Genomic DNA, 27,561 nt, shown 5'->3' on the forward strand with positions numbered 1-27,561 from the left:
ACACAGTATTTAATTAGTAAAATAATAAACAGGCCGTGTTAAAGTGGGGCAGTCTGAGTGCGGTTGTCCAGCTGTAGTGAGGTCACTGCTGTGCAAAGTCAGGCTGAGTTATTTGGAGGACTTTTGTCATGTTAATGTGTTCAGCGCTCTGAAAGAGCGATGGGGGGCAGAGGGGAGGGAGGGGGTCTTACTCATTCTTGTGCACTGAGGCTCAGTCTGGCTGGGAAAGCTGTTGGTGTTCGGACAGATTGGAGGAATATTGATCCATAAAAGCTGGTGCAGTGATTAGAATAAGGAGACCACGGCACTAAACCTGACATGAAGTGACTCTGATGAGCGGCAAGCGACTACTGAGGAGTTTTGCTGTTTAGAGGTAAGTTTGTGTTTTCCATTTGATCTTTAAAGCTTTTTTCTGTTGCTTGTGCTTCATGGATGTGGTGAGTTTTGTCTTACAGGCCTCTCTAAATGCTTAGAGCTCTATTTAAAAGAAAAAAAATCTAATTTTTAGCTCATTTTTATTCAATAGAATCTTGTTGTGTTTAAACTCGAAGTGTTGCAGTAATGCTCTTATTACACTGTTCAGTTTTGGTTGGAAGCAAAAGGATTAAAATCTTGACAGAAAAGTATCCAATCAGGATTCTTCTCTCTCTCTGGTATGTAAGTAGATTCAGCTGAGCTGCTCTCTCATTGGTCAAGACTTCAGGAGCTGGACTGAATGCCTCACACAGTAGATTAGCTACCAACATCATTAGGAGTTTAGATTAGTTTAGATTAATCAACGCATTACACTTTGATTTCAGACGGATACAAAATTCAGATAAACATTTGAACCCTGATGGTGTGTTGTGGGTCAAACTGACCGGTTTTAAAGTTTGAAAATACAGGAAAAGCAGATCAGAAGAGATGTTTTGTTTGAATTAATCAGCATAATGACAGAAAAAATTTTGAAAATGTTTAAAAAGTCTAAATAAGAAGAAATAAAATGTGTTGAATGTCTAGTTTTTGCCAATGTAATGTTTGAAAATTGTTTTTTAAAAATATATTTTTAACTACTTTATGAGGTGAAACATCATCGGATTTGACCCGGGAACATCATCGCTGTTCCTCACAATTAAACATGACAGGAGAATAACAAAATGCATCTGTGTGAATGGCCATTAGCTTAGCGCTAACATGCTAGCAGAATCCCATAGAGATGCTAGCAGAGCGTTCATTCACCACTAGTGTGCACTGTTTCTGGTCAGTCCTTCTACTGCCTGTATATCAAACATGAGGCCCACTGGTCAGATCAGGCCTGCAGCTCAAGACTGTCTGGCCCACAAAATTATTTGCATTGTCTATTAATATAAGCTTGTTTTACAGTGCACTACAATCCCCAGCATGCACTGCACCTCGTGTAAAAAATGATTAGAGGGGAAGGAAAGTACAATAAAATCTTAAAACACATTAAAACATTCGGGATTTTGAAAAGAGGTCAATGGATCTGTGTTTTTTCAGCATTTCTGTTGGTTTGTTCAACAATTTACATACATACAACATTTATGAATGTGGAGCAGTGGAACTGTTCTCTGGAGTGATGGAGCTCCATCCAGTACCTTTGGGGTGAGTTGGAGTGACCCAGAACTGACCATCCAACATGACCTCAGTCATGCTCAGTCAAATCCTCACAGCAATGTTCAACATCTAGTGTACAAGCTGTTACTGCAGCACAGACTCACTATTAACACCTTCTTCTCAGAGGAAACTCCTCCTTTAGGACACAGGGTATGAATAATTGTTCACCTGATGAAGAACGTGGTTCTAGGCACAGAAGCAGCTGAACACAGTGGAGAAGGCTGAAGAGAGAACCTAGAACATCTCTATTGTGCTGTGAGCCATTGTTTGACAGGATTCATAGACCTGCAGGTCAGAGGGGCGGAGTCTTTATGAGGAGGACTTTAGTTTGGCTCTATAGCCTTTAGACCCTGAAGAGCTCATGAGCTGCTCTCAGACTCACATTCATCCCAAATTCAGACTTTATTAGTGATTTTCAGCAGTGAATCACTGTCAGCATTGCTGAGGCTCAAGCCCTGTCCAGGAAACTGACCCTAACAGTAGCATAAGACATATGTGATGAATATGATTTAACAAATTTGTATCAAACTGCCTGAATTTCCAGATCCTTTACACTAACTATTTGTTTAGACTAGTGGTGCCCAATTGTGGAGCCACAAGCACTCCACATTTTATAATTCATAAACATTACTGACTAATCTTCAGAAGATACTGAATAATTCCTAGAAAATACGAAATATTTCCTAGTAGAAACTGAATAATTCATACAAAATACTAAATAATTCCTAGAAGAAACTGAATAAATCCTAGAAAATACTAAAGAATTCCTAGAAAATACTTAAGAATTCCTAGTAGAAATGAATTAATTCCTAGAAAGTACTAAATCTTTCCTAGAAAATACCAAATAATTCCTAGTAGAAACTGAATAATTCCTAGAAAATACGAAATATTTCCTAGTAGAAACTGAATAATTCATACAAAATACTAAATAATTCCTAGAAGAAACTGAATAAATCCTAGAAAATACTAAAGAACTCCTAGAAAATACTTAAGAATTCCTAGTAGAAATTAATTAATTCCTAGAAAGTACTAAATCTTTCCTAGAAAATACCAAATAATTCCTAGTAGAAACTGAATAATTCCTAGAAAATACTAAATAATTCTTAGTAGAAACTGAATACTACATAAAAAAAAGAAAATAATTCCTAGTAGAAACTGAATAATTCATAGAACATACTAAATAATTCCTAGTAGAAACTGAATAATTCCTAGAAAATGCTAAATAATTCCTAGAAAATACTAAATAATTCGTAGTAGAAACTGAATAATTAATAGAAAATACTAAATAAATCCTAGTAGATACTACTAAATAATTCCTAGTAGATACTGCCTAATTCACAGAAAATACTAAGTAAATCATGGTAGATACTAAATAAGTAATAGAAAATACTAAATAAATCGTAGCAGATACTAAATAATTAACAGAAAATACTAAACACGTCCTAGTAGAAACTGAATAATTCCGAGTAGATACTACTAAATAATTCTTAGAAGATAGTGAATAATTAATAGAAAATACTAAATAAGTCATAGTAGATACTACTACATAATTCCTAGTAGATACTAAATAATTAATAGATAATGCTAAATAAATCATAGTAGATACTAAATAATTCAAACCAGCCATTAGGGGTGTACTTTGTGTACTTCTGGTGCCGGTCCCAAGCCTGGATAAATGGAGAGGGCATCAGGAAGGGCATCCGGCGTAAAACTTGTGCCAAAACTATCATGCGGATCACAAATATTGCCATACCGGATCGGTCGAGGCCCGGGTTAACAATGACCGCCTCCGGTGCTGTTGACCAGCAGGGTACCGGTGGAAATTGGACTACTGTAGGTCGAAGACCATCAAAGAGGAGAGGAGGAAGGCAGGTTAGAAGGCAGTGAGAGAGAAGGAAAGGCAGGAGTGTGGAGGTTAGAGTAGGGACTCTGAACATAGGGACAATGACCGGTAAAGGCAGAGAGCTTGCAGACATGATGCAGAGAAGGAAGGTAGATATTCTGTGTGTCCAGGAGACCAGATGGAAAGGAAGTAAGGCCAGGAACATTGGAGGTGGATTCAAACGGTTCTGTCATGGTGTAGAGAGGAAGAGAAATGGAGTAGGGATAATCCTAAAGGAACAGCTTGTTAAAAGTGTTCTGGATGTAAAGAAAGTGTCAGACAGGATCATGAGCCTGAAGTTGGAGGTTGATGGTGTGATTTTGAATGTGGTCAGTTCATATGCACCACAGGTTGGTTGTCATTTAGAGGAGAAAGAGGAATTTTGGAGTAAGATGGATGAAGTGGTAGGTGGTGTCCCTAGAGAGGAGAGATTGGTGATTGGTGCAGACTTCAATGGACATGTTGGTGAAGGGAACAGAGGAGATGAAGAGGTGCTGGGTATGTATGGTGTGAAAGACAGAAATGTGGAAGGTCAGATGGTTGTAGATTTTGCAAAGCGAATGGAAATGGCTGTGGTGAACACGTATTTTCAGAAGAGGGAAGAACACAGGGTGACATACAAGAGTGGAGGGAGGTGCACACAGGTGGATTATATCCTTAGCAGGAGATGCCAACTAAAGGAGATTGGATATTGTAAAGTGGTACCAGGGGAAAGTGTAGCAAGGCAACATAGGGTGGTTGTCTGTAGAATGAGATTAGAAACAGAAGAGGAAGAGAGTGAAGACAGAGCCAAATATTAGATGGTGGAAGCTGAAGCAGGAGGATGGTTGCAGGCAGTTCAGGGAAAAATTGCAACAGGCCCTTGGGGGCAGTGAGGAGCTACCTGAGGACTGGGAAACTACAGCTAAGGTGGTGAGAGAAACTGGCAAGAATGTGTTGGGTGTTTCGTCTGGTCAGAGGAAAGAAGACAAGGAAAGTTGGTGGTGGAATGAGGAAGTCCAGGAGAGTAATCAGAAGAAGAAGGCAGCTAAGAAAAAGTGGGATAACCAGAGAGATGAAGGAAGTAGGCAGGAGTTCTGTGAGGCTAGTCGCATAGTGAAAAGAATGGTGGCAAAGGCAAAGGCTCAGGCCTATGATGAGCTGTATGAGAGGCTGGACAGTAAAGAAGGAGTAAAGGACTTGTATCGTTTGGCTAAACAGAGAGATAGAGCTGGAAAGGATGTACAGCAGGTTAGGCTGATAAAGGATAGAGAGGGAAATGTACTAGTGAGTGAACAGAGAGTGATGAGTAGATGGAAGGAGTACTTTGAAGAACTAATGAATGAGGAAAACGAGAGAGAGAGGAGGACAACGGGGGAGAGATGGTGGATCAGGAAGTGCAGAGAGTTGGTGAGGTGGAAGTGAGGGCAGCTTTAAAAAGGATGAAGAATGGAAAGGCAGTTGGTCCAGATGACATACCTGTGGAGGCATGGAGATGTTTAGGAGAGAAGGCAGTGGACTTTTTAACCAGGTTGTTTAACAAAATCCTGGAGAGTGAGAGGATGCCTGATGAGTGGAGAAGCAGTGGACTGGTCCCCATTTTTAAGAACAAGGATGATGTGCAGAGCTGCAGTAACTACAGAGGTATAAAGTTGATGAGTCACACCATGAAGGTATGGGAAAGAGTTGTTGAAGCAAGGCTAAGGCGAGAGGTTCAGATCAGTGAGCAGCAGTTTGGTTTCATGCCCAGAAAGAGCACCACTGATGCAATTTTTGCATTGAGAGTGTTGGTAGAGAAGTACAGAGAAGGTCAGAAGGAGCTGCGTTGTGTCTTTGTGGATCTAGAGAAGGCAGATGATAGGGTGCCAAGAGAGGAACTGTGGTACTGTATGAGGAAGTCAGGTGTAGCTGAAAAGTATGTTAGGGTGGTGCAGGACATGTATGAGGATAGTGAGACAGTGGTGAGGTGTGCAGTTGGAGTGACATTACATTACATTTACATTTAGCAGACCCTTTTATCCAAAGTGATTTACAAATAATGAGGTACATAGAACAAACATAGTCAGGCCTTAAAGGAGGCCAAAGGGTAATAGCGGGGTAGAGAAGGGAAGGAGGGCAAGAAGGAGATGAGGTTGGTAGTGGTTAGATTGCAAGAGGCGATTAGAGTAAGTGCTCCCTGAAGAGCTCTGTCTTCAGGAGTTTCTTAAAAATAGCGAGGGACGCCGCTGCTCTGACAGCGGAAGGTAGCTTGTTCCACCATTGGGGAATCAAGTATGAGAACAGTCTCGATTGCTTTGTGTGAATGTTTGGCAAAGCTAAGCGACGTTCATTGGAGGATCGCAGCGGCCGGGCGGTGTTGTAAGCCTTTAGGAGCGAGTGCAGGTAGGAAGGAGCCTGCTCTGTTAACACCTTGTAGGCAATCGTAAGAGTTTTAAATTTGATATGAGCAGCAACCGTTAACCAGTGGAGCTCAATGAGCAGTGGGGTGACATGCGCCCGTTTTGGTTGGTTAAAGACCAGACGCGCTGCAGCGTTCTGAACCATCTTCAGTGGTTTTACAACACAGGCCGGGAGGCCCGGCAACAAATGGTGACAATGGTTTCAAGGTGAAGGTAGGGTTACATCAGGGATCAGCTTTGAGCCCCTTCTTGTTTGCAATGCTGATGGACAGGTTGACAGATGAGGTCAGGCAGGAGGCTCCATGGACCATGATGTTTGCAGATGACATTGTAATCTGTGGTGAGAGTAGAGAGCAGGTGGAAGAGAATCTGGAGAGGTGGAGGTTTGCACTGGAGAGGAGAGGAATGAAGGTCAGTAGAGACAAGACGGAATACATATGTGTGAATGAGAGGGAGGCAGGTGGAAAGGTGAACATGCAAGGAGTCGAGGTCATAAAGGTGGATGACTTCAAATATCTTGGGTCAACCATCCAGAGCAATGGACAGTGTAGAAAAGAGGTGAAGAAGAGGGTGTAGGCAGGATGGAGTGGGTGGAGACGGGTGTCAGGGCTGATGTGTGACAGAAGGATAGCAGCAAGAGTGAAAGGGAAGGTTTACAAGACAGCAGTGCGTCCTGCTATGATGTACGGTTTGGAGACTGTGGCTCTGTCTAAAAGACAGGAGGCTGAGTTGAAGGTGGCAGAGATGAAGATGCTGAGATTTTCATTGGGAGTGACAAGGATGGACAAGATTAGAAATGAGCAGATCAGAGGGACAGTGAAGGTGGAGCAGTTTGGAGATAAAGCCAGAGAGGCCAGGTTGAGATGGTTTGGACATGTGTTGAGGAGGAATAGTGGATATATTGGACAAAGAATGTTGGAGATGGAGCTGCCGGACAGAAGGAGAAGAGGTAGACCTCAGAGAAGGTTTATGGATGTAGTGAAGGTGGACATGGAGATGGTTGGTGTAAAAGTAGAGGAGGCAGTGGATAGGGCAAGATGGAGGCAGATGATCCACTGTGGCGACCCCTAAAGGGAGCAGCCGAAAGAAGAGGAATATACTAAATAATTCCTAGAAAATACTAAACAATTCCTAGTAGATACTGAATAATTAATAGAAAATACTAAATAAATTGTAGTAGATACTGGATAATTCATAGTAGATACTGAAAAATTTAGTTGCCACATCATATGTCTAAGATTATTAACTGTATAAGGGGTTTATTTGATTAAAATGAGAAAAATGATAGACTATTCTTTATAATCTGTAGCTGTTCAGGGGTAAATAGTGCAGAATTATTTGCTGGATTGAACTTTCACAGAAGAAACTGTTCAGTGTGGCCTGTAAATACACATTTACTGTATTTATAGACTGAAAACTCAACAGCTACAGGAGGAAATCCACAAACGACCAACACATTTCATTACTCTGCTACGTAGTAAGAACAGTAGCTGAAAATTTTCTTCTGTTCTATTTTCCTGTCCTCTTTGAGGTATCATTTGTTCTATACAGGTGGTATTTTAGTGTAAAGAGGTGGAACTGCAGCACAGGCAGTCATTCAAGGAGCTGTAATTTTAACTGTAACTGACTAACTAACAGGATCAGCTAACTGGTTACCAGCAAATGAGCTGTGCACATTTTATTTTAAAATACATGATGTGTAACAGTCTGGTGTTAAACCTCACATAGTGCATTATTTGGATTCTGATTGGCTGTTTCATGAAACTACAAAGTAGAATTTACATTACATTATAAAACACAAGACATTTAGCTTTGCAGAAGTTTAAAGCAGGAATATATTTAGTTTTAGACCCTTTTTGTGGACACCAGTTACCAAAAATATAAACATTTTATTTACCTTCCAGAACCACCAGTGAACCCACACAAGTCTTCTGAGTTTATATGGAATGTTGATGATGGAAAATAGTGGAAAATCTGGAATAATACGTTTTCTTTGGGGACTATTTTGCCGCACAGCGCCCTGCATGTCTCCCTCCACCATGAATGGAGTTGAAGTTCTCTAAACTCTCATAAAACAGCATCTCAGTCATCAGGCAGTGAATTCAGAACCAGTTCATGTAGGAACTTTCTGTGAGGAGCTTTTAGAGGGGGACGCCTGGTTCCTATCACCACCAACAGTTCTGTAAGTTCATCTAGAACAGAGCGTTTCACACCAAACAGCTCTGAACCGCTCGGTTTACATCTTAACCCATTAATTATGCAGCAATTTAGTGTAATTAGTGGATTTTCTCTTTTTACCAGTGAAAGTTGAGGGAGTGATTGTAGATGTGAAAGGGAAACAGTAGTTATGGGAGATTTCCAAAAGTCGTACCCCTGAGATAGATGTTTCCCTTTGTGTTAGTGTGTGTGTGTGTGAACACTCTCTCTGACTCAGCGTGTGGGACACACCCCAGCACTTACTCATGCAGGACTCATTGTGTGTTGAGCGTTTGGGAGCGCTCGGCTCAGGAAAACACAGTTCCTTTGATTTCAGGTTGCCATGGTTTCGCTGAGTGTGTGTGTGTGAGCAGTAGGAGTACCGTGTGCCGACTCAGAGGCAACACCTGGTCCTCAGGTAGAGTTCAGGTAGCACACCTCTTAGGTGAAGGGCTTGGCTGAGTGATTACTGCACAAAACCTGTTGCACAATTTTGATATTTGATTTAATCGTTTTTTGGACGCATTCATTCTACCTCAGGCATAATTTTTTACCTTCTGTCACGCCCATATTGGGAGCTTCATGTTTAAGCCATTTTTATTGAACGCTGTTGGTAAAAATGTGTTCCTTTATCCTGTAATGAAGTAAAATAACACATCACAGTTAAATTCTTGTAAATATGTTACAGTTATGGATGAGTTTAGCCTTACTGGAGCTGGATTAGTTTAATCTGGGGAGGTGCAGTAATTTAAATGATTACCAAACAGCTGATGTTAGCAAACTTTCATCATTAATGTTCTAATCTGATACACAAAAACAAGTTACAGTGCAAAATCTACCACTAATGTGGCTGTAAAAGCTGAAAAAGCAGCTTATCTAAAGCCCTATTTGAGCTGGATTAGTTCAATCTGCACTGTGAGACCAAATCTGTTCACATAATTTACAAAAGTGAAGGTAATAACCTGTTCTAAAAAGTTAAGGATTGAAGAACAAACCAGCAAGTTTAAGTTCAAGCTTGTGCTAGATTAATGTAAACGCATGATTGTGCAACTCATAAATTCTAATTATATACATTTTTACATTAAACTCAAATCTAAAATCCTAATTTAATTATATGTTTCAATAATAATTAAGACACTTTTTCAGATGAAGTGATATTGACCACTTTGCTGAACACTGGAGGCCCATATGAACAAATATATGGACATGTATTTTATATAACCCCAATTCCAGTGAAGTTGGTACATTGGGTAAAACATAAATAAAAACAGAATATGATGATTATATATTCAATTTAATACACTTCAAAGACGAGATATTTAATGTTCAAACGGATAAACTTTATTGTTTTTTGCAAATATTCACTCATTTTGAATTTGATGCCTACAACACGTTCCAAAGAAGTTGGGACAGGGGCAACAAAAGACTGGGAGAGTTGAGGAATGCTCAAAATACACCAGTTTGGAACATTCCACAGGTGAGGGTCATGATTGGGTATAAAGGGAGCATCCCTGAAAGGCTCAATTATTCACAAGCAAGGACGGGCGAGGTTCACCACTTTGTGAACAACTGCGTGAGCAAATAGTCCAACAGTTTAAGAACGTTTCTCAACATGCAATTGCAAGGAATTTAGGGATTTCATCATCTACAGTCCATAATATCATCCAAAGATTCAGAGAATCTGGAGAAATCTCTGCAAGTAAGCGGCGAGGCAGAAAACCAACATTGAATGGCCGTGACCTTCGATCCCTCAGGCAGCACGGCATTAAAAACCGACATCATTCTGTAAGGGATATTCCCACATGGGCTCAGGAACACTTCAGAAAACCACTGTCAGTGAACGCAGTTTGTCGCTCCATCTACAAGTGCAAGTTAAAACTCTGCCATGCAAAGTGAAAGCCGTATATCAACAACACCCACGTCGTGTCCTCCGGGCCAAAGAGGAAAAGGACTGTCTGGATTGTTATCAGCGCAAAGTTCTAAAGCCAGCATCTCTGATGGTGTGGGGGGGTGTTAGTGCCCATGGCAGGGATAACTTGCACATCTGTGAAGGCCCCATTAATGCTGAAAGGTACATACAGGTTTTGGAGCAACATCTGCTGCCATCCAAGCAACGTCTTTTTCAGGGACGTCCTGCTTATTTCAGCAAGACAATGCCAAGCCACATTCTGCACGTGTTACAACAGCGTGGCTTCGTAGTAAAAGAGTGCGGGTACTAGACTGGCCTGCCTGCAGTCCAGACCGTCTCCCATTGAAAATGGGTGGCGCAAAATACGACAACGGACTGTTGACCCTGGACTGTTGAGCAACTGAAGCTGTACATCATGCAAGAATGGGAAAGAATTCCACCTACAAAGCTTCAACAATCAGTGTCCTCAGTTCCCAAACGCGTATTGAGTGTTTAAAGGAAAGCTGATGTAACACAGTGGCAAACACGCCCCTGTCCCAACTTCTTTGGAACATGTTGAAGGCATCAAATTCAAAATGAGTGAATATTTGCAAAAAACAATAAAGTTTATCCGTTTGAACATTAAATATCTCGTCTTTGTAGTGTGTTCAATTGAATGTAGGTTAAAAAGGATTTGCAAATCATTTTATTCTGTATTTATTTATGTTTTACACAACATCCCAACTTCACTGGAATTGGGGTTTTATATTAGAAATACATTTCAAACACATTACATTTCTGAATAAATTACCATATTAACCAAATATACTTTAAAACACCTTCATTTTTAACTGTGTGGTGAAATATTAACACAGACATAAATAACTGTGAATGTATTTATCAGCTCCATCTTTAAGTGTAGGAACATCTCCAGAATCCTGTCTGATGCTCTTCACTGTCTGATACCTTTAGAAATGAGTTTGTGTCCCAGTCTCTTCATTTTAAGTCTGATCAAATGGTCATTTAGCAGGACAGAAGCGAGGGCTGTCGGTATTGATGCAGTTAAGGTAGGCTGGACAGGAGGAAAACATATGCAAATAGACTGCGCAAAGAGCCAATGAGAGAGAAGTTTTACTCAACAGGCTCAGGTTAACAAAACAAACGTCACTGTATTTCATTTAAACAGCAGCTCAGTGAGCTTCACTCAGCTACACACACGTGTAGAGTAACATTAATGAAAGAGAAGCGATTAAAACCAACAGCAGCATAATTTTACATTTTGGATGTGGTGGTTAAAGCTGCCAACAGACTAAACTAAACTTTAAAAAATTGATTTGACTCAGAAAAGCCAGCTGAATGTACAAAATCATCAAAAGCCTCCCTTAACTTTGAATATTTGATTAGTATGTGGGATATATCCAGTTTCCTGTATAATATACTTTATGTATTTGTGATAAATGTGAGTATCACAGTATGGGGATCTGCTGGAATCTACTGGAGTGATTTCTGATGAGCTCTGGGATTTTAGTCATAATTCCAGAGTGAACTATCTTATAATTGGCTGAACTCAGAGCTCAATGATGTAATAACACAACCGGCTCATAGAAAACAGCCTCTGTTTTTTCTTTGTTTTACTACATGAATGGAGCTCGATTTGACCGAATTCCTTAAAATGACATTATGTAACAAGTTAGCCTTAAAATAGCAGCTCCAACGTCATTTTGATGCTACAATGACTATCAGTGCGAATGCCATCTCTGCCGGAAACTCCTGCTATAGCGCTATGGAACTTTGGAGTAGCAGCACGAGAACTTCTCGCCAGAACTGTGTAACACTTCACGGCACCACGTCACACCAACAACTCAGCAGCTACAAGTAGAAGCAGCTTGGTTTTCCCAGCATGGACCTCATGGCTGAGGCTGTGAAGAAGATGCTGTCAGAGGAAGAGGAAAAGTGAGCGAGGCCGAGCGAGACACCAGACAAGAGTAAATCTCTGACTAGCTTTTACTCGTTGGCCAGAGCTGAAGAAGATGAAAGTATGCAGGACAGACTCTTGTGGAGACTCTGTAAAGTAAATTAATTATGATTAATGCGACACGGAACGTCTTCCGTGATTATTTATATTTCTCTGTGTTGAAAAGAGTTACTGTTGCTGTTAGTATGGCTGTTAGCTGTTCACTGACGCCTTGGGTCAAGTCTGACCAATCAGAAGCTGTGTTCCTGTCTCTTTGACCAATCAGATGCTGTGTTCCTGTCTCTTTGACCAATCAGATGCTGTGTTCCTGACTCTTTGACCAATCAGATGCTGTGTTCCTGACTCTTTGACCAATCAGAGGCTGTGTTCCTGACTCTTTGACCAATCAGATGCTGTGTTCCTGTCTCTTTGACCAATCAGATGCTGTGTTCCTGACTCTTTGACCAATCAGAGGCTGTGTTCCTGATTTTTTGACCAATCAAAGGCTTTGTTCCTGACTCTTTGATCAATTGGAGGCTGTGTTCCAGACGCTTTGACCAATCAGAGCCTGTGTTCCTGAATTTTTGACCAATCAGAGGCTTTGTTCCTGACTCTTTGACCAATCAGAGCTGTGTTCCTGAATCTTTGACCAATCAGAGGCTGTGTTCCTGAGTCTTTGACCGATTGGAGGCTGCGTTCCTGACTCTTTGACCGATTGGAGGCTGCGTTCCTGACTCTTTGACCAATCAGAGGTTGTGTTCCTGACTTTTTGACCATCCAGAGGCTTTGTTCCTGACTCTTTGACCAATTGGAGGCTGCGTTCCTGACTCTTTGACCGATTGGAGGCTGCGTTCCTGACTCTTTGACCAATCAGAGGTTGTGTTCCTGACTTTTTGACCATCCAGAGGCTTTGTTCCTGACTCTTTGACCAATTGGAGGCTGCGTTCCTGAATCTTTGACCAATCAGAGGCTGTGTTGCTGACTCTTTGACCAATCAGAGGCTGTATTCCTGACTCTTTGACTAATCAGAGACTCCTGATTTGTCCCCAGTAAACTGCGACCTGTCTGGGCAGAATGCCAGGTCATCTCTAGCCCTCAGCATTTGCAGAATATTTGTTCTACTGTCTTTTGATGTCACATATGTGACACCATTGACCTGAGAGGCTTAAAGGAAGGGGGGGGCTGTAGGGGGAGCACTGGGGTGTCAGGTGTGTCTGTGGTCAGGCCAGGTAGGAGAACACCTTTACAGAATTTTGCTTAGGACCCCAGAGAGGTAAGGACTGGCTGTGGAAATGTCAGTGCCATCTGGGGGGTCCAAGGTCAAGAAGATTCATTTGTAGTTTTTGGCCTTTTACTTTATGCACAAAGATTTCTCAGGATTCCCTGAATATGTTGATGATATTTTAATGTCTTGATGAAGAAGGAGACACAGGAGAGGGTGGGATTTCAGCTACTTTCAGTGCTGGAAGGTCACTGTGTGACACAAGACCCACACTAACTGACCCACAGCCCAACACACAAGAACACAAATAACACACACACACACACACACACACACACACACACACGTGCACACACACACACACACACACACACACACACACACACACACACACACGTGCACACACACTGTAAACCAGGGAATAAACTCATTAGCAAGAACAACAGACCCAGTAAGCATTGAGTATCCTCTCCTAGTGCTGTTTCAGCTTAAATGCGAGTCAAAGTAGATCCAGAAATCACTGTATTCAGTTTTTATGAGCATTTTATTCAACGGCCCTTCAACGTTTTTGTGTATATAATGATATCATGACATCAAAATACACAATTAATGATCCTATGACGTCAGTCTTGACAATTAACAATAAGAGATCAGATCAGTTTCCATATTCAGTGATGTGAACAGGTTCTGAATTCACTGCCTGATGACTGAGACGCTGTTTTATGATAGTTTAGAGAACTTCAACTCCATTCATGGTGGAGGGAGACATGCAGGGCGCTGTGCGGCAAAATAGTCCCCAAAGAAAAAAAAAGAAAAATTTTCCACTGTTTTCCATCATCAACATTCCATATAAACTCAGAAGACTCGTGTAGGTTCTCTGGTGGTTCTGGATGGTAAAATAAAATGTCTATATATGTGATGTAGTCATGGCGACGCCTGGTCTGTGTTACCCAAAATGACCCTTTTAATATGGTCAGCATTGAAAACAAGCAAAGAAAACATGATAATGTGGATTAAAACACTTTGAAAAGCTTGATCGGCTGACGGAGCGTCAACATAACACTGTTCTCTTGTCTCTGAATGACAGCAGGGGTGAGATATGCATATAATTATCACCCCAAACATCACCGTCATCAACTTTAACAGCATCTCCACAGTCCCGCTAATGACAGTGTTCAGGTGTGCAGTGTGACTCTGCTGTGCTCTGCAGACTCCAGAGGCTTTGTGGTCATGACAAACTTGTTATTGCTGTAAACACCAGCAGGTTGACAACACAAACATGAGGAGGCAAAAAGGAGAAAATGGACATTTTTGCTTTATTGTTTCAATATAGCCGCATGTTTGTGTTGAGTTCTGTCTCCAGAGTGAAAGTATTAGGACAGCAGAAGTTCAGGGCTGATTGTGACTGTTTACAAGAGAAAACAGTTTGATGATGCAGAGAAACCAGAAACTCCTCACTGTGATACCAACTGTGATCTGTTTCTCTGATACTCTGTTACCCTGTTCTTCAGTGGTCAGGACCCCCATGGACCCTCACAGAACAGGGTCTATTTGGGTGGTGGGTAATTCTCAGTACTGCAGTAACACTGACGTGGTGGTGGTGTGTCAGTGTGTGCTGTGCTGGTCTGAGTGGATCAGACACAGCAGTGCTGCTGGAGTTTTTAAACACTGTGTCCACTCACTGTCCACTCTATTGGACACTCCTACCTCGTTGGTCCACCTTGTAGATGTAAAGTCAGAGATGACAGCTCATCTGCTGCTGCACAGTTTGTGTTGGTCATCCTCTAGTCCTTCATCAGTGGTCACAGGACGCTGCCCACAGGACGCTGCCGGCTGGATGTTTTTGGTTGGTGGACTATTCTCAGTCCAGCAGCGACACTGAGGTGTTTAAAAACTCCAGCAGCACTGCTGTGTCTGATCCACTCATACCAGCGCAACACACACTAACACATCACCACCACGTCAGTGTCACTGCAGTGCTGTGAATGACCCACCACCCAAATAGTACCTGCTCTGTGGGGGTCCATAGTGGTCCTGACCACTGAAGAACAAGGTAAGAGTGTGCAGAGAAACAGATGGACTACAGTCTGTAACAGTAGAACTACAAGATAAAACTATAGGGTCAGTGGAGCTGATGAGATGGACTCTATCAGCTTCTTAGTGTTTCTACTCCAGTTGTGTTTTAAATGTGTGAAGCAACAGTCCTTTAACACATGCCCAGTTTATGGGCAGGAAACTAAAAGGGCCTCAGTATCTGCCTTTGTGTCAGTGTTGGCAAGAGAATTTGTACATCCTGCATACTCTGGTCTCTCTCACTCTCTCTCTCTGTTTCTCTGTCTCTCTCTCTCTCACTCTTCCTCTCTCTCTCTCCCTCTCTCTCTCTCCCTCTCTCTGTTTCTCTCTCTCTCTCTCCCTCTCCCTCTCTCTGTCTGTCTCTCTCTCCATCTCCCTCTCTCTCTCTCTCTCTCTCTCTCTCTTTGTCTTCCTCTCTCTCTCTGTCTTCCTTTCCCCCTCTCTCTCTCCCTCTCCCTCTCTCTCTCTCTTCCTCTCTCTCCCTCTCTCTCTCTCTTTCTCTTCCTCTCTCTCTATCCCTCTCTCTCTTTCTCTTCCTCTCTCTCTCTCTCTTTCTCTTCCTCTCTCTCTGTCTCTCTCTCTCTCTGTCTCTCTCTCTCTCTGTCTCTCTCTCTCTCTCTCTCTCTCTCCATGTGTCTGTCTCTCTCTCATATTTTTGCATAGACGTTACGTTTTAACACATTAAAAGACTTCAAAGACTTGATTGGAGCTCGTGAGTTTAGTCATGCATTAAAAGTGAGAAAATAGTGTTAGCGGCACAGACTCTGACTGTCCTGCAGAGAATAAAGACACTTTCTCCTTCACGGTCAGTTACAGAAGAAGACACATACTTTAAATTCAGAGAGGACATTCCTGAATTTCTGAGACAAAACAAACACACGCACACACACACACACACACACACACACACACACACACACACACACACACACACAACATTCTGCGTCGCTGTGGGGTGGTGGAGCCTGTCCCAGCTGACATTGGGCAGAAGTCAGGATACACCCTGGACAGGTCACCAGGCCAGCACAGGGCAGACAGACAGACATATACATTCACTCACACACTCACACCTAGGGGCAGTGCAGCATGTTGAAACAATCTGACTGCATGTCTTTGGATAGTGGGAGAAAACCCACACAGAGAACATGCAAGATCCACACAGAAAAGACCCTGGCTGCCTAGCCGGGGAATCAAACCCAGCCCTTCTTGCTGTGAGATGACAGCGCTACCCACTGCGCCACCGTGCAGAAAATGATATAATGCTGCTTTGGCTGGCTGCAATGTACACTATCAACATTTCTGTATCATTAAATGGTTAAGATGTAAACAGAGTTGTTGTGTAGATAGTGGTGGTGATAGGAACCAAAGGTGTTGATAAAAGCTCCCTCACAGAAAGTTCCTACATGAAATGGTTATGAATTCTCTGCCTAATGACTTTGAGTTGAAATGAGTTAAGAATTAAGCTAAAACATTTAGAGCTATTAAAGTTATTGAGCTGATCCAAGACAAGACAAACCGAGTCAAATTGAGTTGAGCTGAGCTAAGTTGGACTGAAGTGAGTTGTATTGAGTTGAGCTGAACAGAGAGGAATTGAGAAACTGAGTTGAGGTCAGTTGAACTGAGCTAAGCTGCAGTGAGGTGACCTGAAGTGAGTTGAGTTGAGTTAGACGTTTAGCTAAAGGATGAGTTGAGCTGAGTTGAGTTGAGTTAGGAGTTTAGCTAAAGGATGAGTTGAGCTGAGTTGAGTTGAGTTAGGAGTTTAGCTAAATGATGAGTTGAGCTGAGTTGAGTTGAGTTAGGAGTTTAGCTAAAGGATGAGTTGAGCTGAGTTGAGTTGAGCTGAGTTAGGAGTTTAGCTAAAGGATGAATTGAGTTGAGTTAGGAGTTTAGCTAAAGGATGAGTTGAGCTGAGTTGAGTTGAGTTAGGAGTTTAGCTAAAGGATGAGTTGAGCTGAGTTGAGTTAAGAGTTTATCTAAAGGATGAGGTGAGCTGTGTTGAGTTGAGTTATGAGTTTAGCTAAAGGCTGAGTTGAGCTGAGTTGAGTTAGGAGTTTAGCTAAAGGATGAGTTGAGCTGAGTTGAGTTGAGTTGAGCTGAGTTAGGAGTTTAGCTAAAGGATGAGTTGAGTTGAGTTCAGAGTTTAGATAAAGGACGAGTTTAGCTGAATTGAGTTGAGTTAGGAGTTTAGCTAAAGGCTGAGTTGAGCTGAGTTGAGTTAGTAGTTTAGCTAAAGGATGAGTTGAGCTGAGTTGAGTTGAGTTAGGAGTTTAGCTAAAGGATGAGTTGAGCTGAGTTGAGTTGAGTTAGGAGTTTAGCTAAAGGATGAGTTGAGCTGAGTTGAGTTAGGAGTTTAGCTAAAAGATGCGTTGAGTTAGGAGTTTAGCTAAAGGATGAGTTGAGCTGAGTTGAGTTGAGTTAGGAGTTTAGCTAAAGGATGAGTTGAGCTGAGTTGAGGTGAGCTGAGTTAGGAGTTTAGCTAAAGGATGAATTGTTGTTGAGTTAGGAGTTTAGCTAAAGGATGAGTTGAGCTGAGTTGAGGTGAGCTGAGTTAGGAGTTTAGCTAAAGGATGAATTGAGTTGAGTTAGGAGTTTAGCTAAAGGATGAGTTGAGCTGAGTTGAGTTGAGTTGAGCTGAGTTAGGAGTTTAGCTAAAGGATGAGTTGAGTTGAGTTAGTAGTTTAGCTAAAGGATGAGTTGAGCTGAGTTGAGTTGAGTTAGGAGTTTAGCTAAAGGATGAGTTGAGCTGAGTTGAGTTAGGAGTTTAGCTAAAGAATGAGTTGAGCTGAGTTGAGTTGAGTTAGGAGTTTAGCTAAAGGATGAGTTGAGCTGAGTTGAGTTGAGTTAGGAGGTTAGCTAAAGGATGAGTTGAGCTGAGTTGAGTTAAGAGTTTATCTAAAGGATGAGGTGAGCTGTGTTGAGTTGAGTTATGAGTTTAGCTAAAGGCTGAGTTGAGCTGAGTTGAGTTAGGAGTTTAGCTAAAGGATGAGTTGAGCTGAGTTGAGTTGAGTTGAGTTAGGAGTTTAGCTAAAGGATGAGTTGAGTTCAGAGTTTAGATAAAGGACGAGTTGAGCTGAATTGAGTTGAGTTAGGAGTTTAGCTAAAGGATGAGTTGAGTTAGGAGTTTAGCTAAAGGATGAGTTGAGCTGAGTTGAGTTGAGTTAGGAGTTTAGCTAAAGGATGAGTTGAGCTGAGTTGAGTTGAGTTAGGAGGTTAGCTAAAGGATGAGTTGAGCTGAGTTGAGTTAAGAGTTTATCTAAAGGATGAGGTGAGCTGTGTTGAGTTGAGTTATGAGTTTAGCTAAAGGCTGAGTTGAGCTGAGTTGAGTTGAGTTAGGAGTTTAGCTAAAGGATGAGTTGAGCTGAGTTGAGTTGAGTTAGGAGTTTAGCTAAAGGATGAGTTGAGCTGAGTTGAGTTAGGAGTTTAGCTAAAGGATGAGATGAGCTGAGTTCAGTTAGGAGTTTAGCTAAAAGCTGAGTTGAGCTGAGTTGAGTTGAGTTATGAGTTTAGCTAAAGGATGAGCTGAGTTGAGTTGAGTTGAGTTAGGAGTTTAGGTAAAGGATGAGTTGATCTGTGTTGAGTTGAGTTAGGAGTTTAGCTAAAGGATGAGTTGAGCTGAGTTGAGTTAGGAGTTTAGCTAAAGGATGAGATGAGCTGAGTTGAGTTAGGAGTTTAGCTAAAGGATGAGTTGAGCTGAGTTGAGTTAGGAGTTTAGCTAAAGGATGAGATGAGCTGAGTTGAGTTAGGAGTTTAGCTAAAGGATGAGTTGAGCTGAGTTGAGTTAGGAGTTTAGCTAAAGGATGAGTTGAGCTGAGTTGAGTTAGGAGTTTAGCTAAAGGATGAGATGAGCTGAGTTGAGTTAGGAGTTTAGCTAAAGGATGAGTTGAGCTGAGTTGAGTTAGGAGTTTAGCTAAAGGATGAGATGAGCTGAGTTGAGTTAGGAGTTTAGCTAAAGGATGAGATGAGCTGAGTTGAGTTAGGAGTTTAGCTAAAGGATGAGATGAGCTGAGTTGAGTTAGGAGTTTAGCTAAAGGATGAGATGAGCTGAGTTGAGTTAGGAGTTTAGCTAAAGGATGAGTTGAGGTGACTTGAGTTGAGTTAGGAGTTTAACTAAAGGATGAGTTGACTTGAGTTAGGAGTTTAGCTAAAGGATGAGTTGAGGTGACTTGAGTTGAGTTAGGAGTTTAGCTAAAGGATGAGTTGTATTGAGTTGAGCTGAGCTAAGAGGAATTAAACTGAGTTGAGGTCATTTGAGCTGAGCTAGGCTGCAGTGAGGTGACCTGAAGTGAGTTGAGTTAAGAGTTTAACTAAAGGATGAGTTGAGTTGAGTTGAGTTGAGTTGAGACAAATTAACTTGTACAGAGAGGAGCAGAGCTGAATTGTATTGGTTGTATCTGAACTCAGTTAAGCTCAAATTAGCTCAGCTCAACTCAACTCAATTTAGTTAAACTCTATTTAATTCACCTCAGCTCAGATGAACTTAGCTTCAAGCTTTGAGTTAAATTGCATTGAGGTGATCTGAAGTGAATTGGACTGAAATGAGAAAAGTAGAAGTAAGCTGAGTTGAGTTACTGAGTAGAGTTGAGCTGAATGATCTGCCTTGAGCGAAACTGAGTTGTGTCGATTCTAGTTGAGATGAACTGAGCTGACATGAATGTAAATGTGCAGGATTGAACTTTAGCTGGAAAGTATCACATTAAACAGAATGATTTTAAAGAGTTTGACTGTGTTGCTTGGCTAGTCAAAACTAGACAGGTGCAACAGCTAACAATCATGCTAATGCTAACATGAATAAACAACACAAAACGAGGATGTGATAGTTCTCAAAACCGTGACACTTTCTTTGATGTGAACAGGGTTCGGATGTAATGAAATACAAGAATGGTGAATACTTATTCATAATACTGAAATAAAGCATCAGCTTTCAGCTGAATACTTTTAGAATATGTACTCATTACATTTAAAAATATACAACCTTTAAAGATTTAATACCCACAATGCTTGTTTATAACTGTGTTAAATCCGCACATGGTCTGTACTAAACATGCTCATTGCACAAACTCTAAAAATAACTTTTTTAAAAATGTAGTTATTACTAAAGACTGTGCAGACTGATAAATTGGTCTGATTGGTGACTAATCTCAGCTACAGTTTCTCGTTAGGCTGAATGAATAACCGACTCTAAATGTAGGTATTGTGATATAAACCGAGTCTGTTCTACAGTTTCTCATTAGGCTGAATGAATAACCGACTCTAAATGTAGGTATTGTGATATAAACCGAGTCTGTTCTACAGTTTCTCATTAGACTGAATGAATAACTGACTCTAAATGTAGGTATTGTGATATAAACCGAGTCTGTTCTACAGTTTCTCGTTAGGCTGAATGAATAACCGGCTCTAAATGTAGGTATTGTGATATAAACCGAGTCCGTTCTACAGTTTCTCATTAGACTGAATGAATAACCGACTCTAAATGTAGGTATTGTGATATAAACCGAGTCTGTTCTACAGTTTCTCATTAGACTGAATGAATAACTGACTCTAAATGTAGGTATTGTGATATAAACCCAGTCTGTTCTACAGTTTCTCATTAGGCTGAATGAATAACCGACTCTAAATGTAGGTATTGTGATATAAACCGAGTCTGTTCTACAGTTTCTCATTAGGCTGAATGAATAACCGACTCTAAATGTAGGTATTGTGATATAAACCGAGTCTGTTCTACAGTTTCTCATTAGGCTGAATGAATAACCGACTCTAAATGTAGCTATTGTGATATAAACCGAGTCTGTTCTACAGTTTCTCATTAGACTGAATGAATAACCGACTCTAAATGTAGGTATTGTGATATAAACCGAGTCCGTTCTACAGTTTCTCATTAGACTGAATGAATAACCGACTCTAAATGTAGGTATTGTGATATAAACCGAGTCCGTTCTACAGTTTCTCGTTAGGCTGAATGAATAACCGACTCTAAATGTAGGTATTGTGATATAAACCGAGTCCGTTCTACAGTTTCTCGTTAGGCTGAATGAATAACCGACTCTAAATGTAGGTATTGTGATATAAACCGAGTCCGTTCTACAGTTTCTCATTAGGCAGAATGAATAACCGACTCTAAATGTAGGTATTGTGATATAAACCGAGTCCGTTCTACAGTTTCTCATTAGGCTGAATGAATAACCGACTCTAAATGTAGGTATTGTGATATAAACCGAGTCCGTTCTACAGTTTCTCGTTAGACTGAATGAATAACCGACTCTAAATGTAGGTATTGTGATATAAACCGAGTCTGTTCTACAGTTTCTCATTAGGCTGAATGAATAACCGACTCTAAATGTAGGTATTGTGATATAAACCGAGTCCGTTCTACAGTTTCTCATTAGACTGAATGAATAACCGACTCTAAATGTAGGTATTGTGATATAAACCGAGTCCGTTCTACAGTTTCTCGTTAGACTGAATGAATAACCGACTCTAAATGTAGGTATTGTGATATAAACCGAGTCCGTTCTACAGTTTCTCGTTAGACTGAATGAATAACCGACTCTAAATGTAGGTATTGTGATATAAACCGAGTCCGTTCTACAGTTTCTCGTTAGACTGAATGAATAACCGACTCTAAATGTAGGTATTGTGATATAAACCGAGTCCGTTCTACAGTTTCTCATTAGGCTGAATGAATAACCGACTCTAAATGTAGGTATTGTGATATAAACCGAGTCTGTTCTACAGTTTCTCATTAGGCTGAATGAATAACCGACTCTAAATGTAGGTATTGTGATATAAACCGAGTCTGTTCTACAGTTTCTCATTAGACTGAATGAATAACCGACTCTAAATGTAGGTATTGTGACATAAACCGAGTCCGTTCTACAGTTTCTCATTAGGCTGAATGAATAACCGACTCTAAATGTAGGTATTGTGATATAAACCGAGTCTGTTCTACAGTTTCTCATTAGACTGAATGAATGACTGACTCTAAATGTAGGTATTGTGATATAAACTGAGTCTGTTCTACAGTTTCTCATTAGGCTGAATGAATAACCGACTCTAAATGTAGGTATTGTGATATAAATATAAATAAATATTTCACACTATTTAGTATGGAGGAACACATCTGTGGGCGGAGCCTAGAGAGGTCAGATGAGTTGAAGAGCGTCAGAACTGAGCAGCTCTGAGGACTCAGTGTATCTACACATACAAACACCAGCAGTAGTTCAGGAGTTACACACCGTATTGCGCATCTTCTGAATGTTTACCTACGAACTGAGTGTCCTGGTTGCGCACCAGGTGTGTGTGCATGAACACACATGTGAGTGTACACATAACTCTGTGTGTGTGTGTGTGTGTGTGTGTGTGTGTGTGTGTGTATATGTGCTGTTATTTGCACTGAGCGATGAATCTTTGTAGCCGGCAGGCAAAAAAAAAGCCTGCCACTCCCTCAATTAACCCCCCCCCCCCCCCCCCCCACACACACACTCATACTCTCCCTCTCTCTGTCTCTCTCTGTCTCTCTCTCTCTTTCTTTTCCCTTTCCTTGTCTCTCTCTCTATCTCTCTGTCTCTGTCTCTCTCTCCCTCTCTCTCTCTCTGTCTTTCTTTCTTTTTACTTCTCTGTCTCTCTCTCTTTCTTTTCCCTTTCCTTTTCTCTCTCTCTTTGTCTCTCTTTCTCTCTTTCTTTCTTTTCCCTTTCCTTCTCTCTCTCTCTCTCTCTGTCTCTCTCTCTTTCCCTCTCTCTGTCTCTCTTTCTTTCTTTTACTTTCTCTCTCTCTGTCTCTTTCTTTTCCCTTTCCTTCCTTCTCTCTCTCTCTCTCTCTCTCTCTCCGTCTCTCTTTCTTTCTTTTCCCTCTCTCTCTCTCTCTCTCTCTCTCTCTGTGTCTCTCTCTTTGTGTCTGTCTCTGTCTCTCTCTTTCTTTTCCCTTTCCTTCTCTCTCTCTCTCTCTCTCTCTCTCTCACTCTCTCTCTCTTGCTCTCTCTCTCTGTCTTTCTCTCTTTTTCCCTTTCCTTCCTTTTCTCTCTCTCTGTCTCTTTCTTTCTTTCTCTCTCTCTTGCTCTTTCTCTCTTTCTTTCTCTCTCTCTCTCTGTCTCTCTCTCTGTGTCTGTCTCTCTCTCTCTTTCTTTTACTTTCTTTCTCTTTCTGTCTCTTTCTTTTCCCTTTCCTTCCTTCTCTCTCTCTCTCCCTCCCTCTCTCTCTCTCTCTCTCTCTCTCTCTCTCTCTCTCTCTCTCTATCTCTCTCTGAGGGTGGTGCTGTCTCAAGTCCACACAGGTGAACTTTTCTCTGCAGGAATGTGAAGGTGGGGGTTGAGTGTGTGTGTGTGTGTGTGGGTGTGGGTCAGTGGGCATGGGCTGTGTGAAATGAAGGCGGGGCCTCTTGTCACCTCTCCAGGGGAATAAAAGAAAAAGAGGAAGCAGGTCAGAGCCCACCTGAGAACCCAACAAGGAGGGAGGGATTTAAACCCTGCAGCAGCACTCTCTCTCTCTCTCTATCTCTCTCTCTCACACACACACACACACACTCGGGTGAGCAGCAGCTCACACTCATACAGTGAGGGGAACCTGAGTGGTGCAGTTGTTCAGACGCAGGACGGGGCTGTATTTCTGCTGGAGTTTCAGGACTTAAACAAAATTTATCAGACGGGTTTCTGTCCGTGTGGAGCCGCTGACTGAGCGACGGAGCGAAGGAGGGATTTTATCAGGCTGTTCTTTTGCGTTTGGACTTTGAGATTTGGACGAGGAAACACTGTAAGAGGTTTGTAGAGCTCAGCAGACTCAGACTCCCTCTGTCTGCACCACATTCTGATGCAGAGAGTCTTCAGTCCAGCCTTATTTGCACTATTTGCCAATTAATTAGCCACAAATAACCACTGAATAATAATTACAAACACTCTTATTAAGCATAAAAGAGTCTCAGTTTCAGTTTTGAGTCTTCACTGTCAGGAGGAAACCTCTCACCTTTGTTTTTAACGGTTTTTCATTTTTGGGTGTAGTTTAAAACGACCAGCTTCTTTCTTACACTGTGTGAAAATTTAAACTAAAACTCATTTTCATAAAATATTCTGCTGTAAAGTTTTTATATAGGACATTTAGGTTTTGCTCTAACAGCATTAAAATAGAGATTTAAAATTTACATGCGATCATAAGAAATGTGAAAAAAGTGTAAAGGAAAAAGGAAATAAATGGAAAACCTACATGACTGTTTTCATATTACAGTCCATTCCTCGTTGTGTTTACATATGCACGCTTAAAAAAGAAGTTCTTTATGGGTTTCTAGTGAAAAACATGGTTCTATATAGACCCATGAGTACTTAAAGAGCCATTTGCCTGAATAAATGGTGAAATGGTTTTTCAGACTGATATAAAATGGGTTGTATATGGTTCTATATAGCTCCAAAAAGGGTTCTGCTACTGTATACAAGTTAGACATCGTAGCAATAATCAGAGCGCTTCTGCAGAACCGTTCCACTATGCAGAGGACCATGTCAGCATACAGAGGGTTCATGGTTCTTTATAGACTAAAGAGCCCTTGAAGAACCCAGTGTGTATTAATGTCACTGTTGTCAGTCTCTCTGTAAAGCAAACATCTTCAACTGTTGGATGGAATGGAAGTCGATGGAGAAAATGGTCTATTTCAGGTCATTTTGGAGCTTTGCTCTTTGCCCATTCATCATGAAAAGGGCAGCTGGTGATTTGAATTTATGTCAAAAAATGGAAAAGATTATGGAAATGTGACAGCAACAGTACGTAAATATTCACACTATTCATATATATATATATATATATATATATATATATATATATATATATATATATATATATATATAAAACCCACAGCAGGTGGTTTTCTATAGCACCCAAAGTTGTCTTGAATGTTTACAAGCTTGGCATCGTGACAAAAGCAAGACCCTTTTTGTGCCATATGGAACCATATACAACACATTCTCCTTCGATCTAGGCATTCAAATGGTTCTTTACGTGTTTATGGTTCTATATAGAGTCATTGTCTTTACCAAAGAACCCTTTAAGAACCAGCTTTTTACAGTGTGTGTATAAATATCGGTGTGATGTGTTTATAATGACGAGAGAAGAAAAAACTTCCATAACTTGTAATAGAAGTATATTAGATGCTTTATGTCCAAGTAATTTTGGATCATTTCTAAACGTCCATTCATCACGAGATGTGTACACAATGTAAAAATCAGCTGTCGTCCTCAGATTATGCAAAAAAACGACGAAAACTACGAATGTATGCAAATTTAAATATATTTGACAGTGTAAAAATGTTGGGCAGCCGTGAAAAGTAAGCACTGTTTACTAAACTGGGTTCTGTGGTTCTATGGATCTGTTCAGTTCCATCAACTGATTTAAGCTAAAGATTGATTAGATAAAGCAGGTATTAGATGGGAACTGTAAACACCGGATATCCGGGCAGGAAATAATTAAATGAAGAACTTGACATACTGAAAACAGCTACTTAATGTATTCAAGTAATCAGTAATTATTCTAATATTAGTGTTTGTCTGAGCAAATAAACACTTACAGGCCAAATATACAGCTTCTTAAACAGATGTCCTATCTTTATATATATGAGTAAAGTACTGCGTAAAAGCTTATATGGTGTCAGAACATAATTTTTAACTTTTCAGGAGAATGAAAAACATTCTTTGGTCAAGCTAACTAGACTTTTGTCCAATTAGTTGTGTTAGAGTTATAATAGTAATTATAATAGTGTAATACTTATTTATTGAGCACGTTTCATAACAGTGGCAGCTTAGATAAAGCTTAACAGTAATGCAAGAAACTAAGAGTATTAATTTAAAATCATATGATCAGATTAAAGACAAAGACCAAAGATCCATAGAGTTTTACTGAAGCTCAGAGTTAAAGAGACAGAGAGTTTTACTGAAGCTCAGAGTTAAAGAGGAGGAGAATTTTACTGAAGCTCAGAGTTAAAGAGGAGGAGAGTTTTACTGAAGCTCAGAGTTAAAGAGGAGGAGAGTTTTACTGAAGCTCAGAGTTAAAGAGGAGGAGAGTTTGACCGAAGCTTAGAGTTAAAGAGGAGGAGAGTTTTACTGAAGATCAGAGTTAAAGAGGAGGAGAGTTTTACTGAAGCTCAGAGATAAGAGGAGGAGAGTTTTACTGAAGCTCAGAGTTAAAGAGGAGGAGAGTTTTACTGAAGCTCAGAGTTAAAGAGGAGGAGAGTTTTACTGAAGCTCAGAGTTAAAGAGGAGGAGAGTTTTACTGAAGCTCAGAGTTAAAGAGACGGAGAGTTTTACTGAAGCTCAGAGTTAAAGAGGAGGAGAGTTTTACTGAAGCTCAGAGTTAAAGAGGAGGAGAGTTTTACTGAAGCTCAGAGTTAAAGAGACGGAGAGTTTTACTGAAGCTCAGAGTTAAAGAGACGGAGAGTTTTACTGAAGCTCAGAGTTAAAGAGGAGGAGAGTTTTACTGAAGCTCAGAGTTAAAGAGACGGAGAGTTTTACTGAAGCTCAGAGTTAAAGAGGAGGAGAGTTTTACTGAAGCTCAGAGTTAAAGAGGAGGAGAGTTTTACTGAAGCTCAGAGTTAAAGAGGAGGAGAGTTTTACTGAAGCTCAGAGTTAAAGAGGAGGAGAGTTTTACTGAAGCTCAGAGTTAAAGAGACGGAGAGTTTTACTGAAGCTCAGAGTTAAAGAGGAGGAGAGTTTTACTGAAGCTCAGAGTTAAAGAGGAGGAGAGTTTTACTGAAGCTCAGAGTTAAAGAGGAGGAGAGTTTTACTGAAGCTCAGAGTTAAAGAGGAGGAGAGTTTTACTGAAGCTCAGAGTTAAAGAGGAGGAGAGTTTTACTGAAGCTCAGAGTTAAAGAGACGGAGAGTTTGACTGAAGCTCAGAGTTAAAGAGGAGGAGAGTTTTACTGAAGCTCAGAGTTAAAGAGGAGGAGAGTTTTACTGAAGCTCAGAGTTAAAGAGGAAGAGAGTTTTACTGAAGCTCAGAGTTAAAGAGGAGGAGAGTTTTACTGAAGCTCAGAGTTAAAGAGGAGGAGAGTTTTACTGAAGCTCAGAGTTAAAGAGGAAGAGAGTTTTACTGAAGCTCAGAGTTAAAGAGGAGGAGAGTTTTACTGAAGCTCAGAGTTACAGAGGAGGAGAGTTTTACTGAAGCTCAGAGATAAGAGGAGGAGAGTTTTACTGAAGCTCAGAGTTAAAGAGGAGAAGAGTTTTACTGAAGCTCAGAGTTAAAGAGACGGAGAGTTTTACTGAAGCTCAGAATTAAAGAGGAGGAGAGTTTTACTGAAGCTCAGAGTTAAAGAGACGGAGAGTTTTACTGAAGCTCAGAGTTAAAGAGGAGGAGAGTTTTACTGAAGCTCAGAGTTAAAGAGGAGGAGAG

General features: G+C 40.8%; 1 protein-coding gene across 4 annotated transcripts in view; it reads left to right on the forward strand.

Annotated features, from left to right (window-relative positions):
• Positions 1 to 216: 216 nt before the first annotated feature.
• The window catches only part of itgb4 (integrin, beta 4), a 91,289-nt gene continuing 63,944 nt past the window's right edge, over positions 217 to 27,561 (forward strand). For 2 of the 4 annotated variants that reach the window (XM_037535809.1, XM_037535810.1), the window contains exon 1: positions 23,629 to 23,956. The gene's annotated coding sequence lies outside the window, so the exon portion shown is untranslated. Of the gene's footprint in view, positions 374 to 23,628; positions 23,957 to 27,561 lie in introns of those variants that run through there. The other 2 variants (XM_037535807.1, XM_037535808.1) reach the window with 2 other exon arrangements.

This window comes from Pygocentrus nattereri, chromosome 28 (assembly GCF_015220715.1).
Source record: "Pygocentrus nattereri isolate fPygNat1 chromosome 28, fPygNat1.pri, whole genome shotgun sequence".
Classification (NCBI taxonomy): domain Eukaryota; kingdom Metazoa; phylum Chordata; class Actinopteri; order Characiformes; family Serrasalmidae; genus Pygocentrus; species Pygocentrus nattereri.